This window comes from Emiliania huxleyi (genome assembly GCF_000372725.1).
Source record: "Emiliania huxleyi CCMP1516 unplaced genomic scaffold EMIHUscaffold_943, whole genome shotgun sequence".
Classification (NCBI taxonomy): domain Eukaryota; phylum Haptophyta; order Isochrysidales; family Noelaerhabdaceae; genus Emiliania; species Emiliania huxleyi.
This window is the reverse complement of record NW_005194996.1, coordinates 1-6,006: the sequence shown is the minus strand read 5'-3', so window position 1 is coordinate 6,006 and position 6,006 is coordinate 1.

Genomic DNA, 6,006 nt, shown 5'->3' with positions numbered 1-6,006 from the left:
TAACCGGCCCTATTCAGTTTGATCCAGCTCAACGTTGCGGAGTAGTAACACTGTTCCGTAACCACAGTGAGCGGCCTGTGCCGCTGGCGGCCCGTGCGGCACGCGGAACACTCCGTGAGCAGTAACGGGTGCGGACGAGCGAATGAGAGGTCGCTCTCTGACGGAGATGTGTTGTTAGAGACTAGGACTGCCTATCTTTCACTGAAAGAGACCTCTCATTCGCTCGTCCGCACCCGTCACCGCTCACGGAGTGCTCCGCGTGCCGCACGGGCCGCCGCCGGCACCGGCCGCTCACTGTGGTAACGGAACAGTGTTACTACTCCGCAACGTTGAGCTGGATCAAACTGAATAGTGCTCCTGAAAGCCCTTTCTCTGGGCTCTACCACACAGTAGCGGCTCACGACTAGCAGCTGCTGTGGCTGTATTTGTAGCCATTTTTAGGCTTCAACTGGTTCCAAAATAGTAGCAACACCTCATGAAAATCAGCCAAAAAAGCCCCCAAAATCGGCGCCTGCGGCGGGCATCCTGGGGCACAGCCCCAAACCCCCTTGACTGGGGGGACCCCCCCCAAGAGCGCCCCCGGGAGCCCGTCGACCCCCCAGGGTCGAGCAGCGCAGCCACACCACACTCCCGCTCAGCCACGTTCATTTGATCATTTCGCGCCAAGATTTGGCGCCAAAATGGCACTTTAGTGTCCACCTAGACACGTGGTCGCGGCCTGAGGCTCCAAGCTTCTGGGACTGAGGTCCCACATCGCTGGACACCATTTGTGTGCACTCGGCACCCTTCCTTCCGATCGTTCGCCGACGCACCGAGCCGGGGTCGTACTTGAGCACTTGAGCACTGGATAGGGCCGATTCCGCGTGGTACGGGACCCCTCGATCGTCTCGCCCTCCCTCACTGGTATGTTCATTGGGGGGGGTCATAACAAACACGGTACAGGATCGAGGTGCACGCTGCCGAAGCAGTGTCGTCCCCCCTCTCCCCGACGGCGATGGCGGTGTGACCGATCGAGCTACAAGAGGAGCTTGTTCAGCAGGATCCGGGGTAGTCAGGCGCACTGCCTCACTGGGCCTGAGACCGCCGAGACGCCTCCCATCACCGTCTCGGATTCATGTGGGATCGAACCACTCCGGGATGGGCAAGCCCATCAATTTTCGTTTCGTGTTTCCCTGCACCTGCCGGCGATGGCGAGAGAGGGATGAGTGGAGCTGGGACGGAGGAGGGGAGGAGGAAGGGCGGGGGCCGGGCGGGGAGGGGGGGGGGGTAGGCGCTTGAGGCGGGGGAGCGCGCGGGGGGGGGGAGGGGGGGGGGGCTCAAATGGTCGAAGACTGCAGTCATAGCAGCTTGTAGACGTAGATCCATCTTGTTAATTGTCAAAATTCCTGTTGTGCAGGAGGGGAGGGGGCTCTGACGAAGTGCATGGCGGGAGAGGGCAGGGAGCGGGCGCGGGGGAGGGGGGGGGGGGGGCTCAGCCGCGCAAAAAGCATCAATTAATAATAGTAAGGAAGACATGTTGCCCGGCCATTCAGGAAGTCCGTCTCGATTTTCGTTTTTTCCCCACAGACCACTCGGGCAACTTTTACGAAAGGCAAAGTTTTACTTGACCACTCGGGCAGATTCGATTGCATTTTACCACTCGGGCAAACTCGCTGAAACGGGCGGACGGAAGACGCGTTTGCGACGGCTCGCCGGAGAGCATGCATGGAGCGGCCGGTGCGCCGCCGCAGCTCACCGATGGAGCCTGCGTCGCGGCTCAATCCACTGACGTAGCAGCACTGCGACACACTCTCCAAGCACGGCCTCTGGCGTTGCGATTGCACAGAGAGCGAGCAATAGGCGCCAAAAGCACAGATCTGTGTGCAGTGGATTTCCATGTAGGTCGCGCCCAGCGAGCGGACAACCGCGGGTCTCGGATGCTCTCCCGGACGCGAGCCCACCGTGCGAGTGGCGGACCCGGAGGCGGCCGGCCCAGCTCACCCCCAGAGAGGCCATGGCCAGGGTCAGGCATAAAAGGGGGGTTTTTTCCGTCCGTCCGTTCTTCGACCTCGTACTAAATAACTTTTGCCGGAGAAGGTACGTACTTTAGCTTACTGGGAGAAAAGGGAGAGGGGGTTGTCTTCTCTAGGCCCCTAAGGGCCCTACGCGCGGCGTGAGCGCTCGGAAGCGAGCTCCTCTCGCTCGCCTAAGTCTAATATTACTTGTTGCCAAAAATTAAAAACCGCTTCGTGCGAATTGCTCACAGTACACAGACCTTCTTGCTGTGAGAAGAACTCCTCTGGCGCTGCGTTCACAGACTAACTACCGTGTTATTGGGGAAGATACTTCCTGTGTTCACACGGTATACAAAATGCGCCTGCGGGCGGGCGGACCCTCCAGGGAGCAGCCAAAAAGCACAGACCACACAAAAACACAACCCCGCGGGCCCAGCTCACAGCTCGCTCAGCTGATCCACCCACACCGCTCTCCTGCCCGTGTCCGGGGATGTGGGGAGATGCGAGGGCTGGCCTTGTACTTTACCTGGACCTGACCTGTACGTACTTTTAGCTTAAACTAGTGTGGGACCTGCGGCGGTACGCCCGCCTCTGTTGTTCGGGCAGTGAGAGACGCAGGATCTGCACGCCACAGTGGGCCACTCCGCATTTGCATTTTGGTTTTGGGTTGTCGGAGATCATCCATCAGCACTCATGTCTCATCAGTCAGTCACGTCAGTCAAAGCAGTCGTGGCACGTGGAGCAGTCGCTGCATGCAACGGCGCCGCCACACGCTTCGGACGACCCCGACACACCGACACACCACGCACAATGGGAGGCTATCGCGCACGATCGGGCATCGCGCCGCAAACACCTCGCCGCACAGACGGGGGGGGAGGCAGAATCCCACACACACCGGAGCAGCACAGACACCTTACACGTCAGCGCTCGCTCGATGTGGCCGGCGCTCTCATCTCGGTCCTATCTCGCCTTTTCAACGGCGGCGTGCGGCCACGCGCCGCGCCGAGCCGGTCTCGGCGGGAGACCTCGGAGCCGCACGCGATGCGGGCATGCGCGATGGCTCCGTTGGCTCCGTGCCTAAGGCAGATAGATTAGGGTGTGAGCTGCGGCAGCCACCGTTTCTGTACCTGTACCTCGATCACGTGCAGGCCGTCGGAGGCCGCGCTGGATGGCCCAGGGCCGGCGGCGGTGAAGGCGTCCGTCGATGAAGGGATGTCGTCGAGGGAGCCATCGTCCTCCGCGGCTGGTGCACCGGTCCAGTTGTCGGAGTCCGAGATCGCAGTCGACTTGGAGAGATGATCGGCCCGTTGACGAACTCACGGAATGTGAGCGACTTGGTGCACGCTGGGTCGAGCATCATGACTCGCACCTCATCCTGGGCGAGGAACTCGCCCAGGGACCAGCTGTTGGCGTCGCCGTTTTGATCGAGCTGCATCCACTGCATGGTTTCGTAGTCAAGCGTAAACGCCCAGGAGTTGGTGCTTGGGTGACTTGCTGATGAGAGCGCCTTCCAGGCGGGTAGTCGTGCCCCTCACCTACGGTCATACGGCGGCGTCAGAGGGGGGGGAGGGGCGCGAAGCGTGAACATGGAGGCAAGCAGGTGGTGGCTGCACCTGGCCAAAGCCGGCGACCTCGAAGTTGTCGTAGCTTGTGCGGATATCGCTGAGCGTGAGAGGGACCGGATCGGCAGCAGCATGGGCGGCCGTGTCAGCGGCCGGAGAGGCCGGAGAGCCATCCGACGGAGGCCGGTCGTGCATCGGCGCGTCAGCCGCAGGGGGCGGGGGGGCGGCGGCATCCATCGCTGCGGGTCGCTGCGGGCCGACGATTGTGGACTGATCGATCGTGACAACGCGCGGGCGGATTTCGGCTGGGACGTTCTACGGTTAAACCAAGAGCGTCGGCGCCGACACGAGAGACTTATAAGGGTAGATGCTTAATGGGAGAAAAGGGGGAGGGGGTTGTGTTCTCTAGGCCCCTAGGGGCCCTCGCGCGGCGTGAGAGCTCGGAAGCGAGCTTTGCACGGCGATCGAGGATGGCGCGGTTCACCCCCTTCACCGAAGCGATGGAGATGCGTTCCGCGTGGTGTGACACAAATGAGAGGCGGGAGTGGGGAGGGTACGCGGTGCGGTCAACGCCCGAGCGTTGAGCCTCTCTCTCTCGACCTGTAGGACCTGCAGGTGTGATTGGGGCTCTTACTTCTCTCTCTCAGTGTACGTACTTTTAGCTTACTGGGAGAAAACGTACGTACTTTTAGCTCAGTGGGAGAAAAAGGGGAGAAGAGGAATGGGGGAAAAGAGAAAGGGTCCGGTTTAAGAGAGGGGGTTGTGTTCTCTATCTAGGCCCCTAAGGGCCCTCGCGCGGCGTGAGAGCTCGGAAGCGAGCTTTGCACGGCGATCGAGGATGGCGCGGTTCACCCCCTTCACCGAAGCGATGGAGATGCGTTCCGCGTGGTGTGACACAAATGAATGAGAGGCGGGAGTGGGGAGGGTACGCGGTGCGGTCAACGCCCGAGCGTTGAGCCTTGCGCGCAAGGCGGTTGATCTTTGCAACTGCTGGCGTGATAAGCCACCGCCGAATGTCTCGTGAAGAAGCAGGTTGAACTTGTTTCGTTTGCCGAAGATCCCGTCATGGTAGTGGCCACGCTGTGACTTGACGTAGCCTTGGGCGGTGGTGTGGTCGAACGCCCGTTGACCACGGAACCCGCGTTGCTTGCAGCCCATGTTGCAAGGCGGGCGCGCTCTTCGGTGTTGCCGCGAACTTGTCTCTCTCACTCTCTCAGTGCATGTAGCTCTTACGTACATTCCCGTTAGGAGGACTGCTGACAGGGTTATGAGGAGCGACCCGATTCTTACTCGAACATATGTTTGTACGAACCCGAAGTTTTTGCAGTTTGTTTGGCATCACGCGAGACAGACTCTCTCCCTGGCGCCTCCCGCTCCCCCGCACATAAATGCGTACGGACGGAGCGCTGGCACGGCACGGTCGGAGCGTCGGACACATAACCACCACGGCAGCCTCGGGGGAGCCACACCTAAAGGCTAGAGCGACTCCTAGAAGAGATGGGAGTCGAGAGTTCGAGCGAGAGCGGTATACGTGTAGCGACGCCGAGACGCGAGAGCGCGCGGCGATCTCGCGAGGGCCCCGGGTAATACCCGAAAATACCTGGAAACCCCCGGGTATTTTCGGGTATTACCCGGGTTTTCTGGCATTTTCTGCTTGCTGACCACTGAACAAGAGTAACAACAGTAACAAACAGTAACAGCTTGGGCTGGGGAGAACACTTGAACAACGTTGAGGATTTCAGCTAACAATAGTGTGCAACTGTTACGGGGTGCGGACCCTGAGTTGAACAGGGGTTGTGCGCCAAGCCCTCCTGCTCGGCTCCAGCGAGTAGACAAGTGTTACCATCAACAGAGGAGAAGGATATGACCTCAGGGCTGATGTGACCAAGCGCTGGTAGCGTGGTTTTACCTCACACCCATGGTCTCACAGTGTGCCGGCAGTCGCCGAGCAGTGTCGCTCACACAAGCCGCAGCACGAGTGACTGAGGGCCAGTGAGGGCGAGCCCATCGCTGTCACAGCTGTGGCAGCCGCACAGTAGGCTGTGCCAACTGTGCAGAGCGTATGAGCAGCAGAGGAGCTGCTCTCCAGGCTTCAGGCGCAAAGAGCTGCATGCCACCGAAAGCGCTGTCGAGGTTCGCCGAGCGCGGCGAAATCGGGGGACGCCGTCACCGACGAGCGCGTTGGAGTATTCACTCCGGACAAAGACGGCCACACGCACACGAGCTGCGGTCGTGTGGCCGTCATAGCGGCGAGGCGCGGGACCGTCTGTGGCGAAGTGGGTCGCGTCCCCCGATTTCCTCAACTCAGGGTCCGCTCCCTCTAGGCCCAAAAAGTTAACGTGTTTGACACAGCTTTTCGAGGGGCCGAGAAGCCCGCGAAAACGAGACACAACCCGAAAAGAGATTTCGCGCCCCCAACCCGCGTCGCTCTGCCTCTGTGGCTGCCGCCC